Genomic DNA, 23529 nt, shown 5'->3' with positions numbered 1-23529 from the left:
GTACCAAGTGCCTAACATGGTTTATCTCAAAAAACATGCTTCTATCAAGGGGCTAAGTCCACAGAGTAGATACTGTTCTTATTCCCATTTTGTACATGAGGAGATGTGGCTCAAAGAAGTCATGGAACTTGCCCACGGCCACACAGTTAGAGTCAGCCTGAGTCCAAAACCTAGACTCTGAACCACTATTCCACACTTGCCAAAGTGGCTCCCTCTAGGTTTCAACAAGTAGATCAGGAATATGAGTAGATTTCAAGCAGCCTTGAAAATCCATTGTGCTACAGTAAAATACATATTTGGTCTTCATCCTATTTTCTGGCCTATGACTCCTAAAATCTCCAAAGTAATGTCTTTTTGTATGCTAATGAGATGACTGATGGTTGGAAGTCTCCAGGTAGCTTCAGGATGGGGGATGATCACAGGAAAGTCCAAGCCATGAGTAGAGGGTTGGGACTTTCAGCCCATCCCACAACCTCTGGGGAGTGGAGAGGGGATGAAGGTTAAGTTGATTACCAATGACCAGTGATTTAATCAATCACGTCTATGTAATGAGGCTTCCATAAAACCCCCCAAAAGACTGGGTTCAGAGGACTTCTGGATAGCTGGACATGTGAAGGGTCCTGGAAGGTGGTGTACCCAGAGAGGACGTGGAAGTTCTGTGCCCCTTCCTCACATAACCTTATCCTATACACTTCTTTATTTGTGTCCTTTGTAATATCCCTTATAATAAACCAGTAAATATAAGTAAGTATTTCCTGAGTTCTGTGAGTCACTTTGGCAAATTAATTGAATTCGAGGAGGAGGTTGTGGGAATCCTGACTTATTCCAGAGACCCAGACTTGCAACTGGCATCTGAAGTGAAGGGCAGTCTTCTAGAACTGAGTTCTCAACCTGTGGGATCCGATGGTACCTCCAGGTACATAGTGTCAGAATTAAATTGAATTAGAGCTGTAGAATTGATGCTTGCTTGGTGTGTGGGGAAAAATCCTCACACATTTAGTTATGGAAGTGTTCTGTGTTGTGAGAGTATAGTAGGAGAAACTGAGTTTGTTTTTCCTCAATAGCCTCAGATTTGGTGTCAGAAGTGGGATTTACTAAACTGGCCTCTGGCTCACAGGAACATGTGATTTTGGGTAAAAAAGGACAAACGGGTAGAGGGTGATAAATTTGATTCTTAGGTGACCATGTGACCACCTATTAATACAAGAGTTATTAAGAAATAATTTTTAGGCAGCTAGAAAGGATGAAGGTTCTCAGTGGAACTTTCCTTTAATAAAAAGCAACCCCTGAACCATTTCCTTTCTAACTGAAAGCGGCTTGAAAAACCAGACTGGCAAGCATTGATATGCAAATGCAGGTGGCTAGAAACCAGGTCCACCCAACATGGCAGTTCCTGACCTCTTATCCTTGTCACCATGTGTGGCAGGTGTCATGACCACCTCCAGATACCACCACATGTGCAGTACTTCATGGCCACCCACATTTGCATATTAAAAGACAAGGGTGGGAGGATCCGTTTTTTTGAGGGCTACGTGAATGACACACCTGGTTAAATGAATCCCCCGAGCCCTGTGCAAATCAGACACTGCCTCCTCCAACCTCCCAATATAACCAACTGCTTTCTGCGGCATGTGGGGTTTCTCTGTTTGGAGCCTCCCTCCCTCCCTCTGTATAGGGGAGCTGTTTTCTTCTTTCTTCTTTCTTGCCTATTAAACTTTTCACTCCTTAAAATCACTCCACGTGTGTCCATGTCATTAATCTTATCGGTGTGAGACAAAGGACCCATGTTGTTTCTGTAGTCATTGGAGCCATATCACCATGGTATGAAACAGTAGCTGTGTTGCACTCAGTTACTAAAGGCAAAACCTCCAATGAAATTTAGAGATGCATGCAACTCCTGGAGAGTTGGTTTGAAGGATTCATAAAGAAATGCAAACTTATAACAAACAACAAAAAGTAAAATATACAATTATGTAGTTATTGCTATCTGGAATAGCTAAAATGAAATTAAAAGACAGTGCTGGGTTAGACCTCAATGCTACACTCAGTGCAGATTTCAGTGAGTTAGAACTTCAGTCATTAGCCTCAGAGATATCTCCTAGAAAAAAATTATGCCAGGACTACAAAAAGTGCCTCTAAGACCTGTGTTTACCCAGAAGGTAGTCAGTGTGTGGAAAGGGCAAAACAAAGAAGCTACTGAAACCAGAGGGTATAGTGTGAACGAATTGTTTCGTTTTGTAGACTGGCATCTGAAAGATTCTCCCCGCGACCTGAAGGCTTACGGGAATGAATAACTCCTCTCTTCTCAGGCCCAATCCCAAGGCAAGACCAGTTGTGCCAGCAGTGTGCTTCAGCAAGATAGCAGAAGCAGGAAGAGAGCTGGCCAGAAAACACGTACCCCTGAAGATGGAGAGAGAAGCCATCTGGGTAACTCGAAGCAGTTACATCATATTGAGACACTTCCTGTTTATAGGAGACTATAAAATCCCTGCCTGTCCTCATTTGGTGCTGACACCATCTTAGGCCTCAGCCCACATGCACCCAGGCGCTCATTGAAACAGCGCGTTGGCTCATACCACCTTGTCTTGTTTGTTGGTGCGCTCTTGGGGTTTGAACCAATACAAGAACCTTGCAGTATCATCAGCTTCCTGAACAACCTTTACTAAAATGGATAGTGAGAATAACTAATTTACGGGCAGTATCTTTGGTTTTAAATGCTGCAGGGTGGAAGAGACATGTTTGAGTTGATGCAATATCCACAGCTCACTGTGGAACAGTCATGGACCGGAGGTGATTCCTGAGGGAACAGCCAGCCTGGTGAACTGGATAAAAGTCATTTTAAGGTCTGTTTACTCTGAGGATGGAGATTGCCCGACTCCACCTAGAAATGCTAAGTGGAACACTCCAGTTACAGCAGCTGATATGCTTCATATGCAAGCCATGTGGGACCAGCTTTGTAATGACTGGGATAGTCACCTGCTGAATTATGTAAATTCTGTTATTAAGGGGGCAACTTTAATGTAGATCCCCATATAAGCTTACTGTTTTGCAAACCCAAAATAAAGTTCGAGAAGCTTTATCTAGCTTGTTGTCACAGCTTCCCCTCATGGGTCTTACAGATGCTAATTAAAACATTAGATTAATTAACAAGAGAATGGGAAAAGACAGAGAAGAGAGTGAAACTGAAAGAACTTTCCAGGAAGGTGGACATTTTTAAATGGTTATTAAGAAATAAGGTGAATAAAGAAAACATTGATAAAGGTGAAACTAAAAGGAAAAAGAGGAGAGTCATGGGATTTGTCCGAGCAGGGTGGAAATCTTTATATGGTTATCAAGAAATGAGGTGAATAAAATGGAAATGTATGGGGTCGAAACAAAACTCTTAAGGTTGGATGGACCAATATTAAAGGGCTCCAGACAGGTTTGCTGTATTTACCCTCGTTTGGAGAAATACGAAAAGTCAGGAGGCAAAGATTATAATGAGAAAAATGATGTAAAATTGTCTAAAGCAAGAGTCAGGCAGATTAATCAAGATAAAGATTGACAAAAGGGCTGGGGTCCCTTGGCTCAACCTCCTGTCAGGGACCCAGAGGCCCTTTGCACAAGAGTGGGTAAAATGGTCAGGGGTGGAGAAATTTCCAGGGCTCCTTGACACAGGAACCCGATGTACTGTGATTTCAAAACCTGTCTGTAAAGTCCTAATGGAGGCTGTAGTTAGGAAAGTAAGAGTTGACGGAATTAGGATGTTAAATTAATTTAGTCTAAAGCTGCCTCCTTACATAGTTTAGGTTTCTCCATACATAGTGACCCTAACCTAACTGGATGTATAAACAGACTGTTACTACTTTGCAACAAGTTGCTGAATCTCAGCCAGTCACAGGCAGCCAACTCTTCAAGCCTTATTTCAACAAGGCAAATGCCAAGCTGTAACCAATACAGTTGTTTCTGTACCTCTGTAACCAAAAAGTATCTGAGACAAGTCTCAATCAATTTAGAAATTTATTTTGCCAAGGTTAAGGACATGCCATAGGAGGGCCTGACCACAAGTGCCCAAGATGGTTGGGTTACAGCTTGGTTTTATACATTTTAGGGAGACATAGGACACTAAGACATGAATCAATACATGTAAGATGTACATTGGTTTGGTCAGGAAAGGGGGGACAACTGGAGGTAGGACCCAGGTTTCTGGGTCATAGGTGGATTCAAAGATTTTCCGATTGGCAATTGATTGAATTTATCTTTTAAAGCCCTGAATCCACAGAAAGGGGTGTCTGGGTTAAGATAAGGGTTTGTGGAGACCAAGATTCTTATTATGCAGATGAAGCCTCCAGGTAACAGGATTCAGAGAGAATAGATTGTAAATGTTTCTTATCAGACTTAAAAAGCTGTCAGACTCTTAGTTAATTCTCTCCTGATCAGGATGAAGAGCTGGAAAGGGAAAGGAATTCTCTACAGAATGTAGATTTTTTTCACAAGAGACGGCTTTTCAAGGCCATTTCAAAATATGTCAAAGAAATATATTTTAGGGTAAAATACTTCGATTTCTTTTAGAACCTGCTATCTGTCATGTGATGCTATACTAGAGTCAGGCTGGAATTTTGTTTGTTTGTTTTTTTTTTTTTTTGGAGACGGAGTCTTGGTCTGTCACCCAGGCTGGAGTGCAGTGGCATGACCTCAGCTTACTGCAACCTCCACCTCCTGGGTTCAAGCGATTCTCCTGCCTCAGCCTCCCGAGTAGCTGGGACCACAGGCGCTTGCCACTGTTGCAGGAAGGGGGTCCGTATCCAGACCCCAAAAAAGGTTTCTTGGATTTCACGCAAAAAAGAATTCAGGGCAATGCCATAGAGTAAAGTGAAAGCAAGTTTATTAAGAAAGTAAAGCAATAAAGGAATGTCTACTCCATCGACAGAGCAGCCCCAAGAGCTGCTGGTTGCCCATTTTCATGGTTGTTTCTTGATGATAAACAAGGGGTGGATTATTCATGCATCCCCTTTTTAGACCATATAAGGTAACTTCCTGACGTTGCCATGACATTTCTAAACTGTTATGGCGCTGATGGGAGTGTAGTAGTGAGGACACCAGAGGAGGTCACCCTCGTGGCCCTCTTGGTTTTGGTGGGATTGAGCCAGCTTCTTTACTGCAACCTGTTTTATCAGCAAGGTCTTTATGACCTTTATCTTGTGCCGACCTCCTAGCTCATCCTGTGACTTAGAATGCCTTAACCATCTGGGAATGCAGTCCAGTAGGTTTCAGCCTTATTTTACGTATCTCCTATTTAAGATGGAGTTGCTCTGGTTCACATGCCTCTGACGCCACCATGCCAGGCTAATTTTTGTATTTTTAGTAGAGACAGGGTTTCACCATGTTGGCCAGGCTGGTCTCAAACTCCTGACCTCATGGCATCTCTCCGCCTCGGCCTTCCAAAGTGCTGGAATTAGAGGCGTGAGTCTCTGGAATTTGGTGTCTTATTGCTACAAAAAGTTTAAGATCTCTGTTTTAATATTAATGCTGGTCAGTTAAGCCTGAATTCCAAAAAAAGGAGAGTATCACAAGGCAAGTCCGACCCCTGCTTCCTATCAAGGCCTGAACTACTTAACTTTGGAATACCCTTGGCCAAGAGGAAGGGTCCATTTAGCTGGTTGGGGGTGCTTAGAATTTTATTTTTAGTTTACACTCCTGTTTGCTGTATGTCACCTTCTTTTTTCTGTCCATACATGTTATCTGACCTTGTGGCAGCCCCAGAGTCATCTGAACCTAATCTCATTCTGGGGCTGCCCGATTTGTGAATCATTCTTTGCTCAATTAGACTATTAAATTTAATTTGTCTAAAGTTTATCTTTTAGGCTGGGCACGGTGGCTCAAGCCTGTAATCCCAGCACTTTGGGAGGCCAAGACGGGCGGATCACGAGGTCAGGAAATCGAGACCATCCTGGCTAACCCGGTGAAACCCCGTCTCTACTAAAAAATACAAAAAAAAAAAAACTAGCCGGGCGAGGTGGCGGGCGCCTGTAGTCCCAGCTACTCGGGAGGCTGAGGCAGGAGAATGTCATGAACCCGGGAGGCGGAGCTTGTAGTGAGCTGAGATCCGGCCACTGCACTCCAGCCTAGGTGACAGAGCGAGACTCCGTCTCAAAAAAAAAAAAAAAAAAGTTTGTCTTTTAACAAACATAAAAGTTCATAGGAGGATTAGTATATTTAAACATGCTTTATGTAAAGTGGTTGCATCTCTTTTGCCTGATTGCATTTTGGAGATGGACATTGTATCTGACTGGGAAATGTTTCCCATACCTACTACTGTAAAACAGAAGGGAAAATCTGCCCTTCAATCACTATTAATTGGGCAGGTTAATTGGGAACTAGTAAGATTGCCTGAGCCCACACAGTGTAGTATAGAAGCTCAAGTGCTGGTAGGGGCAAATTCTTTGTTTGATAGTCCTATATGGAACATAGACCAGGGCTTACGGCTTAAAAGTGAACACCTCCCAGTGACAACTGTGAAATGTTTGAACCAGAGTGACTCCATCTTGAATAGGGGCTGGGTAAAAAATAAGGCTGAGACCTACTGGGCTACCTTCCCAGGTGGTTAGGCGTTCTTTTTTTTTTTTTTTTTTTTTTTTTTTTTTTTTTTTTTTTTTTTTTTTTTATTATACTTTAAGTTCTAGGGTACATGTGCACAACATGCAGGTTTGTTACATACGTATACTTGTGCCATGTTGGTGTGCTGCACACATCAACTCGTCAGCACCCATCAACTCGTCATTTACATCAGCTATAACATTCAGTGCAATCCCTCCCCCCTCCCCCCTCCCCATGATAGGCCCCGGTGTGTGATGTTCCCCTTCCTGAGTCCAAGTGATCTCATTGTTCAGTTCCCACCTATGAGTGAGAACATGCGGTGTTTGGTTTTCTGTTCTTGCGATAGTTTGCTCAGAATGATGGTTTCCAGCTGCATCCATGTCCCTACAAAGGACACGAACTCATCCTTTTTTATGGCTGCATAGTATTCCATGGTGTATATGTGCCACATTTTCTTAATCCAGTCTGTCACTGATGGACATTTGGGTTGATTCCAAGTCTTTGCTATTGTGAATAGTGCCGCAATGAACATATGTGTGCATGTGTCTTTATAGCAGCATGATTTATAATCCTTTGGGTATATACCCAGTAATGGGATGGCTGGGTCATATGGTACTTCTAGTTCTAGATCCTTGAGGAATCGCCATACTGTTTTCCATAATAGTTGAACTAGTTTACAGTCCCACCAACAGTGTAAAGGTGTTCCTATTTCTCCACATCCTCTCCAGCACCTGTTGTTTCCTGACTTTTTAATGATTGCCATTCTAACTGGTGTGAGATGGTATCTCATTGTGGTTTTGATTTGCATTTCTCTGATGGCCAGTGATGATGAGCATTTTTTCATGTGTCTGTTGGCTGTATGCATGTCTTCTTTTGAGAAATGTCTGTTCATATCCTTTGCCCACTTTTTGATGGGGTTGTTTGTTTTTTTCTTGTAAATTTGTTTGAGTTCTTTGTAGGTCCTGGATATTAGCCCTTCTTAGTCATAGGATCAGATAGACGGTCAGCACAAGATATAGGTCACAAAGACCCTTGTGATAAAACAGGATATGGTAAAGAAGCCAGTCAAAACCCACCACAACCAAGATGGCAATGAAAGTGACCTCTGGTCGTCTTTGCTGCTCGTTGTATTAATATATTATAATTATAATGCATTAGCATACTAAAAGACACTCCCACCAGCTCCACAACAATTTACAAATGCCATGGCAATGTCAGGAAGTTATCCTATATAGCCTCAAAAGGGGAAGAACCCTCACTTCCAGGAATTGCCCACCTCTTTCCAGGAAAACTCATGAATAATCCATCCCTTGCTTAGCATATAATCAAGAAATAGCTGTAAGTATACACAGTCGAGCAGCCGTGCTGCTACTCTGCCTATGGAGTAGCCATTCTTTATTCTTTTACTTTCATTTTTTTTTTGAGATGGAGTCTCGCTTTTTTGCAAAAGCTGGAGTGCAGTGGCGTGATCTCGGCTCACTGTAACCTCTGCCTCCTGGGTTCAAGCGATTCTTCTGCATCAGCCTCCTGAGTAGCTGGGATTACAGGTGTGCGCCACCATGCCCGGCTAATTTTTGTATTTTTTTAGAGACGCGGTTTCACCATGTTGGTCAGGCTGATCTCAAACTCCTGACCTCGTGATCCCCCTGCCTTGGCCTCCCAAAGTGCTGGGATTATAGGCATGAGCCACCATGTCCAGCCTATTCCTTTACTTTCTTAATAAACTTGCTTTCACTTTACTCTGTGGACTCGCCTGAATTCTTTCTTGCGCGAGCTCCGAGAACCATCTCTTGAGGTCTGAATTGGGACCTTTTTCCAGTAACACAACTACTAGGGCTTTGAACTAGAGAATTTCCATTTGAGGGGCATTTACCTTGCTATGGGACATTAATGTAAGGTACTCTTATGACTGAAGCATATAAAATGATCCTGAAACCCGAAACACCCATGATGTCTTGGGTGTTAGAGAATCACTCTAGTGTGGACAGCAGTGCCCAGAAGAGTTGCTAATAAAAGGGAAAGTTTTATACAGGGTCATGCTACCTGAGGAATTCGAGGAGATTCTCACAAGCAAGGAACTGTTTTTCCCCTAGGACTGACTCTGGAACTCTGTGAGGGGCTGCTGGACTCCGTCACTTGACTGAAAAAGAGCTGCTTGGTTTGTGGATGGCAGTTCCACGGTGAATGGACAACATACCACTGGGAATGATGCCACTCTCTGACTGAAGAAGGTAAAAACAAATTAGCATGGTGAGCTGAATTGCACGCTGTTTTCCTAGCAGTGATGGAAAATATTGAACAGTGCTAAAAGCCTCTAGGTTTGGATTTCTACTGACTCACAACCAGTGACCAAAGGCCGGATGGTATAGGAGGGCAAAGGAAATCTGGCCTCTTAAACGAATGCCCATATGGAGTATGGTCCTTTGGAAATTACTATGGAAATTTAAGGGGTGCCTTAAGGTAGGCATCTCAATGCCCATCAGAATAACTCCCTCCAGGTGTCTGGAATCAACAAGTAGATATCCCCATGTGCTTGCTCAAGGGGGCCACTTGGGTCCATAACATGAGTGGATATGGGGGTTGTGCAGCACTGCAGAGATGAGCTTATCTAGACATGTTCCTCCAGCATCTTCTGGGACACAAAATGCCAGCAAAAACTGCTCTGTTTGTCAGCAAAAGAGACAGAGACTGCCTATGGCTATGTGGCAGATTCCCTGGTTGGAATGCCCTGAACATAGCTGGCAAGTGAGACTGATGCTGATGGCCCTGAGGGGCTACGAATGGGTCTTGACAGAAATAGACACTGACTCTGGATTTGGCTTTGCTTACACAGTGGAAGATGCAAACGCTCAGAGTGCTATAAAAAACCAGAACAGATGATATTGCGTGAATTTGGACAGCTGACCTTCATTTCTTTAGACCAAGGAACACACTGTACAGCAATGGGCAGAGAGTTATCCTTCTCAGAGTTATAGTTTAACAGAGAAGCGGAACATGCAATTAAAATATTGGTTGTCTAAGATGGGAGAGATAAATGCAGGAAGGGCTGGTTTGCACACCTTCATGAGTGTGTGCTCATGCTCAACATGAGTGAGACTAAAGGAGTGTCCCCCCCTAGAGTTTCCTCTGCTTTCCGGTGGAGGTGGGGAAGAGTGGGTAAGGCGGGATGCCGGGATGACTATGCAATTCTTACCAAGGGAGCAGCACACTGGTATAATGACTACACTTTGTTTTCCTCTCTTCCCCACATCAGCTCAATTTCCCCGCCTTACCTAAGGCAGTAGTTACAGGACCAGGGCTGTAATAACAAGTACTGGAAACAGGGATGATTCCTAAGCAAGAAATGGTAACTATGTTTTTAAACCTTATGTCAGAATGTCTAAGGGCCTAATAGGGGTGGGTTATGCCTTCATCCCATCTGGCAAAATTGGGGTTAACAGTGAATGCAGCTGTATTGCCTGGTGGTAAAAATAGCTCACTAATTCTGCACCTGAGTAATGCTACCTTATCTGAATAGGAATGGATTGAGGGAGAGGTATTTGCTAAACTAGTATTACACCTGTGGTGTAGACCAGCACAATGTTCCTTCCCAAGGTGGAAAAGTTTGGGTACAAATGCAGAGAAAGAGAAATAGTAGCCGAGGGTAAAAGAATAAATAAATGGGTTATGGAATAAGGGAAAACCAATGTATTAGCCCATTCTCATGCTGCTAAAAAAGACATACCTGAGACTGGGTAATTTATAAAGGAAAGAGGTTTAATTGACTCTCAGTTCAGCATGGCTGGGGACGCCTCAGGAAACTTATAATCATAGTGAAACTTTACATGGCATGGCAGCAGCAAGGAGAAGTGCCAAGCAAAAGGGGGAAAAGCCCCTTATAAAACCATCCAGATCTCGTGATAACTAACTCACTATTATGAGAACAGCATGAGGGTAACTGCCCTCATGATTAAATTACATCACAGGAGGTGTCTCCCACCACACATGAGGATTATGGGAACTACAATTCAAGATGAGATTTGGGTGGGAACACAGCCAAACCATATCATCATATTGTATTAATACCTTGAGAGAGGCTCAGAGAAAGAGATGACATTGTCTCTTAGCTCAATTATATCAGATCCTGAAAGGGTAAAACTATATGTTTGCTGAGGTCACTCTGACTTTTTTTTCTTTTTCTTTTTCTTTTTTTAGACAAGGTCTCACTCCACCCAGAGTGGAATGCAGTGGCTTGATTACAGCTCACTGCAGCCTCAACCTCTTGGGCTCAAGCAGTCCTTCTGCCTCAGCCTCCTGAGTAGCTGGGGTTACAGGTGTGCACCACTACACTTAGCTAATTTTTAAATTATTTGTAGAGACAAGGTCTCACTATGTTGCCCAGGTTGGCACTCTGGCTTTTGGAGCCTGAAAAGATCAAATTGAAGTCTGCAAACCTGAGTGGCCTCACCCTGGGAGACATATTCATACCATATGATGGACTAGACCAACTGTTAATAATTGAATTGGTTTCTGGTAATATGGCAGTATCTTTTGAGTTTTTATGTCCTTTTGATGTAAGGGATCAGTGTTTGAAGAGTAGAGGTGGACAATGATACTATGAAATATATATTTAGTCTCTGTTTCCTGGCACATATAACTTTTAAAATCCTTGGAATTGCCAAAGCCTTTTTCTGTGCTAATGAGTTGACTGATGGTTGGCAACCCCTGGGTTGGGATGTGGTCACATGAACACCAAGGCATGATTAGAGGGTTGGGACTTTCAGCCCCATCCCCTAATCTCAAGGGAAGGGAGAGGGCTTAAAGTTAAATTGAACACCAATGGTCAATGATTTAATCAATTAGGCCTATGTAATGAAGCTTTCAGAAAAACCCAAAAGGACTGGGTTTATGGGAGGGGGAGCATTCAAGAAGGGGAACAGAACACCTCTACATACTGGGGATTCATTCCCCAACTCAAAGGGGACAGAAGCTCCAGTATTAGGGACACTTCTAAACCTTACCATATGTATCTCTTCATCTGGCTGTTCATTTGTATCATTTAAAATATTCTGGCCAGACACGGTGGCTCACCCTTGTAATCCCACCATTTTGGGAGGCTGAAGCCAGTGGATGGCTTGAGCCCAGGAGTTTGAGACCAGCCTGGCCAATGTGGTGAAACCCTGTCTCTACTAAAAATAAAAAAATTAACTGGGCATGGTGGCACAAGCCTGTAATCCCAGCTACTCAGTAGGCTGAGGCACAAGAATTGTTTGAACCCAGGAGGCATAGGTTGCGGTGAGCCGAGATCATTCTACTGTATTCCAGCCTGGGCGACAGAGCAAGACTCGGTCTCAAAAAAATAAAATAAAATATCCTTTATAATAAGCTGGTAAACATAAGTGTTTCCCTGTGTTCTGTGAGCCATTCTAACATATTAATCAAACCATAGGAGGGGATTGTGGGAACCCCCATTTATAGCAGATGGGTCAGAAGCACAAGCGAAACAACCCGTGGCTTGTGATTGGCATCTGAAGTTGGGCAGTGGGGGAGGTGGCTGTCTTGGGGACTGAACCCTCAACCTGTGGGATCTGACACTGTGTCCAGGTAGAGAGTGTCAGGTTGAATTGAATTAGAGGACATCCAGCTGGTGTCTGTTGCTGGAGGATTACTTGCTTGGTGTGTGGGGAAACACATCTGGTGTTAGCAGTGTTGTGTGACTATGTTGTGTGATTGTGGTTAGCAGGAAGAAGGGGAGTTTTTTTCAACGTCATCGCACCCATGAACCTATTTTGTGTGTCTAAACAGATTTATATTTCGTGGGGAGGGGAGAGAAGATATCCACATTTCATCAGATTTGTATGGAATTAGAAAAAAATATTTTTCACACACTGCCAAGTTTCAGGAATAAGAAAAATAAAGATTTGGCCAGGCGCGGTGGCTCACACCTGCAATCCCAGCACTTTGGGAGGCCGAGGTGGGCGGATCACGAGGTCAGGAGACTGAGACCATCCTGGCTAACATGGTGAAACCCCGTCTCTACTAAAAATACAAAAACAAAATTAACCGGGCGTGGTGGCGGGCGCCTGTAGTCCCAGCCACTCGGGAGGCTGAGGTGGGAGAATGGCGTGAACCCGGGAGGTGGAGCTTGCAGTGAGCCGAGACTGCGCTATTGCACTCCAGCCTGGGTGACAGAGTGAGACTCCATCCCCCTCCTCCCAAAAAGAAACAAAACAGATTCACTTGGACTAGCAATTCTTAAATGTAATGATCAGTTACCAAGCACTGTTCTAAGCACTTTGTGTATTGAATTGTTTAGTTCTTGCAATAACCTTGTAAGAGAAATACTATTATCTTGGCTTCATGGTTGAAGAAATGAGACACAGAGAAGTTGTCACTTGCCCAAGGTCACACAGCTAGCTATTCAGTGTTGGAGAGATCTCATCCAGGCAATCTGTTCCAGAGTCTGCATTTTCTTAACCACAGTAAACAAATGATAATGTCCATTTTCCTGCCCTTGAACTTAGAATGTATCTCCCTGTTAATGAATATAATCAATGTAGTAGTCTTCCCTTACTCTAGGAAAGACAAAGCTATTACTATATTAAACTGATGGTGGACCTTATAACAGAGGACATCCTGGAGTAGAAGAAATAAGCACCTCTCCTCTCCAGGATCAACCACACTAAGTAATTCACACCTTTGTTACTATTTTAACAAGACTGTAGTTCCTCTGGTATGAAATTTGGACAACAAAATTCTTCCTGAGGGCAGAGTTCCGAATTAGAAGGGGGCCTTCTTGGTGAGGGCAGGGATTGGCAAGTAGCGGAAGTGAGAGGGGATCCCACAGAAAACCATTGCATGTGTTGGGGGACAGTGGTCAGAGTTTGCATACAGCTTCTCTGTAATGTGCGCATTTTTGAATAAACGCTTCTATCATACATAGAGATGGAAACACATTTGATTTGTACATATGAAGATGCATGCGGTTTAAATGATCTGATACATTCTCTACACCTTTTCAGAGAATGAGACACAACCTAAGTTGCTACCAAATGGCTCTCAGGTATTACTGCATTTGAGGACTAAACACACATTACAGTTTTTCCCTTTACAGATGGAAAATTAAAGGTAAGGAGTTGGGCTACTTGCTGAGGGGATCCTAGGAGATTTTAATATAAACCTACGAAGAGAGTCATGACTTTATTCTCCCTCCTGAGGAATTAGCATTTTCCTGATTAAGTGACATTAAGACCAAAAACTGAAATAACAGATTCTAAAGATGAGAACTGAATCTACCCTAGGGTCCAAATGAGGTGAAAGACAAAACAGGAAGCGTATGCATTGGAAGCAGGAGGCTTTGGCCAGCACCCACACAGCCTCTAAGGTGTAAGCTGAGTGGGTGTGGGAGAAAGACCTGGAAAAGGCACCCGAGGCTGCCTTTGCAGAGAGAGGAAGGTCCTGTACCTTTTTTCGTTGAATGTTAAAATCCTGGCAGACTCCTACTTAAGAGCCCATTAAAATTCAGGAAGGAAAAAAGGGGATAAAGTTTTTAAAGAGGAAAAAAGACAACAAACACACCCACTCTTACAAAAATAAAATCCCACCCCAAAAAACCTTTCTGAAAATGTTTTTTGTGCTTTAAAAAGCAGGGAGGGTTGGAATGTTGATGGAGCCCATGCCGTCGACATTGCATTCTGACTGGCTTCTGTGCACATGTGTGTTAACCTGGCTTGATCCTTGGAAAGAAACAGATCTGTTCTCCCCCTGGAAGAAGGAATAGAGCCCATTTCTATCGATGGGCTAGATCCCGCTGTGTGTTAATGTGGTTAGGTGGGGGTGTTGGGGACAATTTGTTCCACATCAGTGCCTCAAAATAAGAGCCTCTCACTCTGGAAAAGTTTCCTTTCCAATCCACCCTCCAATGCAATCAACAGTCCCCGCCAAATCTTCCCTTCGGTCTCAGATTTCAGTTATATAAACTGTGCTAATCAAACAGACTCCTTCCAATTCAGCAAAGGGTAAAACAGCCATTTACACAAACGGCTAGTGGCTTATGTAACCAGAGCTCAGTACACAAATTATGAGAAATCTGCTCATTCATTCAGGTGCCTCAGGTGAACAATGGCAGGCAGATTCCGTAGCTAGCTTTGGTCTCGTTGGCAGAATTTTATTCAGGCAGCTAAAAGCCTTCTTGCCTTTTTTACCCCGAGAGATCAGTCCTTCCTGCAATCTATCTCCAGGTTCCGGAGTCCATCGTACAGTACACTTAGCGCCGCCCACCAACCCTCAATGAATCTTAAACACTGCTTTATATTTCAATGCTATTAAAAACTTCTCTAAAGAAGGTGTTCAGTGGCTGCTTGGCATTCCCACTGTATTATACATAACACATCCTCTATTTTGGAGTCTTTTGATTTTTCCATTTGGGGAGTTATTATAAATTATACTATGAGAATGTTCTCTTATCTAAATATTTATGCTACTGTCCTCATAGTATAAAGTCCTACCAGTGGAACTTCTGGGTTGAGGATATGCCTATTTTGATGGTTTGTTGTTACATACTGTCAAATTGCCTTCCAGAAAGGTGAAATGCATTTACATTCCTACCAGCCACTGCCCCAATACTCTAATTAAAGTCGTTTTATAATTTTATTTATATATTTTTAAATGAAAAAAAGTGTTTTAAAGAGACGGGATCTCACTATGTTGCCCGGGCTGGTCTTGAACTATTGGGCTCAAACAATCCTCCCGCCTTGGCCTCCCAAAGTGTTGGGATTAGTGGCATGAGCCATGGTATCTGACACATTTTGTAACCTTAGAAACATGATTAAAAAGGAAAGAAAAACTCTTTCCCAAATTGCTTTCCTTAGGAAAGCAAAATACGTATAGAAAAGGTTTGATGATCTCTTATTCATCTATCCTTTCATTTGCTACTAGAAAAAAAAATCTTGGGAGGCTAAAATACAACTGTGAGCTGCTACCAGACTGATGGGATAGATTCACCTTCTGGCCAATGTTCCTCAGGATGTGCTTCCCTTTCCTGCTTCCCTTTGTTCTGCAGACACCAAGTACAAGCTCTGATCGCCAGTCCTCCAAGGATTGAGAAGAGGTGGCTTCTATTGACACAGCAGAAGGGAACTTGCTATGAGGAGAGAGGAGGGCTCAGGTTCTGTGCTGTCAGCAAAAAGCTCCTGTAAACAGAGTACAACACATTAAGCCCTTGCTGTTAATATGCTGTCTAGACTTTAAAAATTGCTTTTCTCTCTGTCTTCTACACTTCAACTTTTGACCTTGTTTCTGTCCTTGAATTTGTATAAATGACTGGACTCAAGCATTTCTTCTCTCCTGGGGATTCAATAGCCAAGTTACTTGTCACCCAAGCTACTGTAGTGACCCAGGGTGGACATGATCCTAGCTACTGTAGTGACCCAGGGTGGACATGATCCTAGCCTCTTCTCTACTGTTTAATGAATGAAAAACTTGACAACATTTGACCCATGACTCAGAAAAAGTGAGTCCTTCTTCCTTTGGGACAATGTAAGTGGATACTCCTTGCAGAAACTGGAGCAGGCAATCCCTTTGTTGATTGTTGATGGAAACCTGGAAAGTATTTAGGGAGTGTTAAGAAGAAAAGTTTGTGGGTGCCACATGTAGGGTAGAAACAAATTGCTAGCAAAACGATTATGAGCCTTTGTTTTCAAATATATTTTACCCAGGAATGTTTCTCTACCCTCTGCACATGATTAAAATCCCCAGGGCCCTCATGCTAACATCTAGCTACTCAGGTCTCTCTTCAAGATGTCGTATTTATCAAGCACTTACTATTAGGTTGCTGCAAAAATAATCACACTTTTTGCCATTTAAAAGTAATGACAAAAACCGCGATCACTTTTGCACCAACCTAATATATGCCAGGCATTACTATGCAGTAACATAAAAATGTTCTCATTTAACCCTCACAACTGCAATCTTTCTATTTTATTCATTTATTTATTTTTGAGACGAGTCTTGTTCTGTCCCCAGGCTGGAGTCCAGTGGCACGATCTCTGCTCATTGCAAGCTCTGCCTCCCGGGTTCGCACCATTCTCCTGTCTCAGCCTCTCGAGTAGCTGGGACTACAGGCACTCGCCACCATGCCCGGCTAATTTTTTGTGTTTTTAGTAGAGATGGGGTTTCACCGTGTTAGCCAGGATGGTCTCGATCTTCTGATCTCGTGATCCCCCCGCCTCGGCCTCCCAAAAGGCTGGGATTACAGGCATGAGTCACTGCGCCCGGCCACAACAGCAATCTTACGAGGCAGGTACTCTTATTATTGTCATTCCTGTTGTACAAATGCAGGAAAAACAGTTAAGAAACTTCTTGGAGATGACAGAGTGAATAAGCAAGGAAAGCAGTCTGACTTTGAGAACCACATGAATAGCTGCTGTTCTATACTGCCAATTTATTTAGATTCTTTTGTTCTAGGTTTTTCTTCTCTGCCACCAAAAATCAATAAATCACTTGTCCTCTTATTCTCTCCGGGCCTTGCAAAGTGGCTAAGTTAATCTGATAAACAAATTTAGGTGGTTAATGGCTGACAATGGACCAAGGCATTACCCATCTCAGTAGATGTATTGTACACTAGGACTTTCACTGTGAAAAGCCTAGGGGTGGCAGCCAAGGAGATCTGAGAGAGATTTGGTAGTGGGAAGGGAAGGCAAGGAATGAATGGTGGTAATGGGAAGTGGAAGAGGGTGAGGGGTAGAATATTTGGGGGTAGAGGAGCCTCTTCTATCATCAGCCAATGGCTCGCTTAGCACATAGGACAAGACAAGCCCTGGATATAATAATATTTAGGCCTTTGTTAGGATTGACTGAATGCCCAAATGTTTGCCTTCATGTTTAAGAGAACCCAGAATCTTTAGAGAACAACCATTGTCTCCCAACCACCGCCAAATACAATGCTTTGTGGAAACCACATAATTCCATGGTCTATCTACAACATCCAGTTTTCTGCCACATTTTTGTGATTAAGGAATGCAAAAAGAGTAGGACACAGTTGCCCCACATAAATCTATCTGTCACCCCTGCCTGGTATAAGCCAATTGAAATATCACAAACCCACATCACGTTGTCACATTCTTTTAATGTGATCGACCCACAACATCCCACACATACTTTCCTCTCCTGACTTTCTCTGGGGCCAGGGTAGTTTGTGTTAGAGAAATGATGACTTGCTGGAAGGTGTGGCCAAGGAATAATATAATCTTTGGCTTGAAGATGTATATTTTGGTCCTGGATAAATGTATTTAAAAGATTTTAATGAGTCATGAAGGTAGTGCTGACACTTAGAACAATATTTTTCATGCTCTTTAGGATGAATAACTAACACAGTGCCTGGCTCAGAGTGGAGGCCAATAAATGCTTACTGGTTGAAAGAATGAGTGAGTACCGAGAATTTAACATGGTATGATTCGCCTGCAGGGAAGACTGTGCTGTAACAGAGGTGAGTTCAGCAGAGTCTTGGAGGGGCTGCCAGCTTTCGGTAAAATGAATTTCCATTTTGTCAGTTCTACAAGCCATATCAGTTGACCTGGTATTTTTACTTCTCATTAAAAACATTCTCACTCCCGAGATTATATTTATGTTTTCCTAGTCTTGGCAACAGGTTTTTGTAAAACCTCGGCTTTACAAAAAAATAAAAAAATTAGCTGAGTGTTGGTGGCGCACACCTGTAATTCCAGCTATATGGGAGGATGCGGCTGGAGAATCGCTTGAGCCTGCAAAGCAGGTTTCAGTGAGCCGAGAGATTGTGCCACTGCACTCCAGCCTGCACAACACAGCAAGATCCTGTCTCTAAAAAAAAAAAAAAAAGTATGTCCTCCAAGAATGTTTATACTCTTTCATCAGAATAGGTTGTTTTCTCTCTTATTTTTATAAACTGACTGATAGTGGAAGAAATTTGGTGTTACTGCTACAATAACAGAGCAGAAAACACTTACTCACGTGTGGGTGGAGCACTTTTGCATATTACCATGCACTCCCTGCTGCGTGGCCTGTGAGCCCCTCACAGAGGACAGAGTGGGCATTCTGTGCTCAGTGTCTTCACAGCACACCACCTTTAACATCGGGAGCTGTCTGCTTGGGTCCATCCAGTCCAGCACAGAGCGCTTGGGAGGATATGCAGCCCCGACCTGATATGCAGCCCGGTCCTGATGCTGTCATCTCCACTTGGCAGGAAGGAACTCTGAGACTGGGAGGCAAAATGAATTTCCCAAGCCTACAGTGCAGGAGTCTGTGGTAACATAGAAATAGATTAAAAGATGTTTATTTCCCCACAGAAAGTTCCAGAGCTAGAACTGAAAAACAGACATGTTTAATTTTAAACCTGTGTGCAAGTATCCAAATAACCATCCACTCTTTGGATACTCTATTGTATCCAAATAGCCACACACTCTTTTTCAGGGCTCAGATCAAAACAAAATCCAACGCAAAGCCACTGAAACTTAATGGAGAGAGCATTGTCCTAGTGTAGACTAGAGGGTATGGAGCTCACACCAGCCAAAGCTGCTTTTGATACAGAGGGCTTAGGTAGGAAACATAATTAAAATGGCAGAGCAAAAGCCCAGTATCCTGGGAAGTGCATGAACTGCTTCTGACAATGTGTGAGTCCTGTTGGGAGATGAGATCCTGCTAGGAAAGTACCACTTGGAGGAATAGTCTTAGGACAGATTTGGCACTCCTAAGGGCCCTGCCAATTTTCCACCCACAGATGAAGAAACACTGTAGACCCTCCTGAGTGCAGCTGCTCTCAGAAACTTGCTTCCAAAGAGTGGAACATGAAAAGAGAGGGTGGGGGAAGTAGCTTCATGATGGAGGAACCTGGCAGACACTACGTTGGCCAGTTGATCAAGGTTCACATCAAGGATAATAAGTCTTGTGGACACATGGATCTCTGGATATGATGTGATGGAAGTAGTAATATACCTCTGTGGTCTCCCCTCCCAAATCCATAACCCCAGTCTCATCATGAGAAAAACATCAGACAAACCCCAACTGAGGGACATTCTACAAAATACCCAGCACAGTGCTCTTCAGGGCTGTCAAGGTCATCAAAACCAAGCAAAATGTGAGCAACTATCACAGCAAAAAGAAGCCAAAGAAGACAAGACAACCAATGCATGATCTCAGATGGGGTCCTAGACCAGAGAAAGGACATCCATGGAAAAACTAGTGAAATATGAATAAAACGCAGAGTTAATAGTAACATACCAGTCAGTGCTTCCTTCTTAGTTGTGACAAATGCACAATGACCATGTAAGATAATAACAATAGAGGAGATGGGATGAGGGCATACAAGAACTTTCTCTACTGTCTTTGCAATGTTTCTGTAAATCTAAAAATAATTACATTAGTTTTGAGACAGAGTCTCGCTCTGTCACCCAGGCTGGAGTGCAGTGGCACGATCTGCGCTCACTGCAAGCTCCGCCTCTCGGGTTCGCACCATTCTCCTGCCTCAGCCTCTGGAGTAGCTGGGACTACAGGCACTCACCACCACACCTGGCTCTAAAATAAAAAAATTTATTTTTATTCTAAAATAAAAAAATTTATTTTTATTCTAAAATAAAAAATTCTAAAATAAAAAATTTTATTTAAAAAACATGGAAAAGTAAAAATAAAAAGATGCACTGCAAGAATAGATAAGAAACGTATAGAAGTGCTTACATACAGGGGAGTGGGAATGGGTGCCCAGGGTCAGGGCTGGGAGCGATACTTCTCAGTGCACGCTGTTAAAATGTCATTTTGAGTTATGAAACATATGACTGTATTACCTGCTTAAAGAAAAATACACCCTGGCTCTGTAGCCTGCTTGGACATGTTGAACGAGAGCAACAATGACAAAGAGGAGGCTTATTAGGCAAAATGTTAATTTTTTAAAAATATAGCTAGCATACTAAATGAGGGCCAGACATGTGGGTGTAAGGTTGCCAGTTGCAAATGCAGTCCCCCACAAGGAACTGTTTATGGCTGCCTGTCTGGACCGCTGGATCGTGAGGGTGAAGTTTTGAGAAAGCCATTTGGCTCTGAGGGGCCTCCTGAGGGTTAGCTCTTTTGCAAGTCTCTGGCCATGACAGTTCCATGGCAAGCAGAGCCTCTCATTCTCTCTGTTACATAGATACAGCATCATACAGGAAGGGTACCATTGTATATTACAGATCTGAGTCCTAATAAATAAATGCAGAGGCAGATATGATGCTGTATAATGGAGTGTGGGAAAAGAAAATAAAGATCAGGCAACAGAGTCTTCCCAGGGAGGAGGGAGGGGTTAGAGAGAAGTTGACTTTGGGCCAAATGGTAGGAGCCAAAGATGAGGTTGTGGGCTGCAGGCAGTGGAAATTGTACTGGGCTCATCTCCGCTATGGTCTCAAAGGAAAGACACTTTAGTCTACCTAGAAGTTAAAGAAATTGATTATAGGGAAACACGGTCACTTCATTTTAAACCCAAACTGAAAGTCAAACCTTTAGGTCCCACCCGCACTTCTTGTCCCTTTGATGTCAGGAGTCGATGGTGAAAGATGTCTGGAGTCTGAAAGTGGAAATGATCTTTTCTTTCTGTGTGAAGTCTCTCCCGGTGTTGTGGGATTCCTTCTCCTTCTACCTGGATCCTTTCCTGGGTTGAAGCCATTTAAATGGGTAAGACCGAATGTCCTCCAAGTCTCTTCCACTTCTAAAAGCCTATGAAATATCTTTGCTTATGGAGAATTGGATTTCATCATTCCCCTGCAAGGATCTGAAAAGACTAAGAGATGGGCTACTTGGCGCAAAAATTACGAGTGAGAGTCAATAGCTCCTTTTTAAAAGTCAAAGGAAGGCGGGGAAGAAAAGGCGTCCTGACAGGCTGAAAATATCTCCCAGGTTTTCCAAGTCTCTTAAATGTTATGGGTGTGAAACTGGCCACTGGGAATAAAATGTGGAAACAGAAATAGATCAATTAGACGAATCTTTGAGGTTCAAATTTCATGAGCTCATGAGAGCTCTTTGGTCTCCCGAGAAGACAGAATATATGCAAGAAACTGAAAGCTTTTTGTCCATGCAGAGTTTATTTTCTTAAACACTGCTTATCCATTGTAGAACTAACAGTCTTTGTTGAAAGACTACCTCATGATACATTTCAGGTAGAAGTTGAATATTTTATGCAATCATATCTCCCCATGAGGAAGCCCATTCAAAGCTCAAATGATTCACACACAAAAAAAGTTCATGGAGTTCTTCATGTCTGAACACACAATTCTCAGGAGACACATTAGCTTGTTTGACAAGTCAGAAAGTATAGTGTTTTTGTGCAAATATTTTAATACAGGAAATATGAGTCTAGTCTGTATCTTTCTAAGTCCATGCATGTGAGAGAGTTTTGAAGTAAAATGCTATTTATTGTCTTAAAAACATAAAGAGATGCAAATGAGGATACTGCCAGTGAAAATGCTTCTCTGATCTGCACAACACCAAATAAATAACAAAAACGCACACTAGCAAGTAAGGATAACAGAAGTAAAGTAAGACACTGAGCAACCAGGAATCATTTTGAAAGATTTCCTTATGAAAATCATTTTTAATGATCCTGGATGCACTAGTTTCATGATTAAAACACAGTAACACACATCAAATTGTGCAGCAAAGAGCAGTGCGTCTGGGAGGCTCAGAACCAGTCTGACAACTTTTCTGCTATTAGAAAGGGACAAATATCACTTTACAGACTCTGTTTTTCAGAAGGCAGGTGTCAGCACTCTTTGGAGACAAGGCAAGAGCAGGCAGTGTGTGGGAGGGGGCACTGTGGGCTGCCTTCTACCTCCCCCCATCTCAGACCCCAGAGAACCCTTAGGTGATGAGGGTCACACAGGATGGCAATCTCTGTGGACCATTTGGATTATAAATATTCTCCCAGGCTGCCTTTTAGCAAAAAGTTACTTAGGGAAATATGCACCTGAAACCCTTCCTTCTCCCATTGGGCAAATGTTTTAGAAAATGATCTGACAGGCCAGATGCGGTGGCTCATGCCTGTAATCCCAGCACTTTGGGAGGCCGAGGTGGGTGGATCACCTGAGGTCAGGAGTTCGAGACTACCCTGGCCAACATAGTGAAATCCCGTCTCTACTAAATATACAAAAAATTAGCTGGGCGTGTTGGCAGGCACCTGTAATCCCAGCTACAAGAGAAGCTGAGGCAGGAGAAATGCTTGAACCTGGGAGGCGGAGGTTGCAGTGAGCGGAGATTGTGCCATTGCACTCCAGCCTGGGCAACGAGAGCAAAACTCCATCTCAAAAAAAAAAAAAAAAAAAAAAAAAAGAAAAGAAAAGAAAAGAAAATGATTTGCCAAAGCTGCAGCAGGAAGGAAGAGGAAGGGAAGATGCTCCGGAGGCCGAGGAGACGGGGGCAAGGCAGGGGAGGCCCTGACTTGGGTGGAGGATGCCACCCTTCCAAAGAATCTTAGAAGCTGCTATGAAGGCCACTATGCATGGGCTAGGGAGGTTCTCTAAGTGGGGAGCCAGGTCCTATCCCTGGGGAGCAGAGCGCCAGCTACAGAATCTGTGCAGGAAGAATGTGGGCAGCAGCAGTTCTCGGACAGGCATCACTTTAATATGCCCCCATTGCTGTCATGACAAAGAGAAGCAAAGGAGAGAAAAGAATGGGGAGGAGGCACATGGAGGGAAGGAGACATGTCAATATTTTCCCAAGCAGAAGATGAGAGTAAACCAAAAAAGAAAATGGGAGATGAAGATGAGAGAAAAGAAAAAGCAGGGCTAATAGATACATCCACCATCCAAACACAATTCCAGTGATTTTGTGTACGCTTGTAACCCATAATGTTAATTTAATGGGAAATCTCTAGAGAAGCAAGGATCCGAAGACAAGTTCCATGAAGCAAATGTCTCTGGCTCATCAGGGATCTGGCAGCTGGGTTCTTCTCATTCTCAGTAACCCGTGGGCTCTCCAGCT

The sequence above is a fragment of the Macaca fascicularis genome, chromosome 7 (genome assembly GCF_037993035.2).
Source record: "Macaca fascicularis isolate 582-1 chromosome 7, T2T-MFA8v1.1".
Lineage (NCBI taxonomy): Eukaryota > Metazoa > Chordata > Mammalia > Primates > Cercopithecidae > Macaca > Macaca fascicularis.
This window is presented reverse-complemented; position numbering follows the sequence as displayed.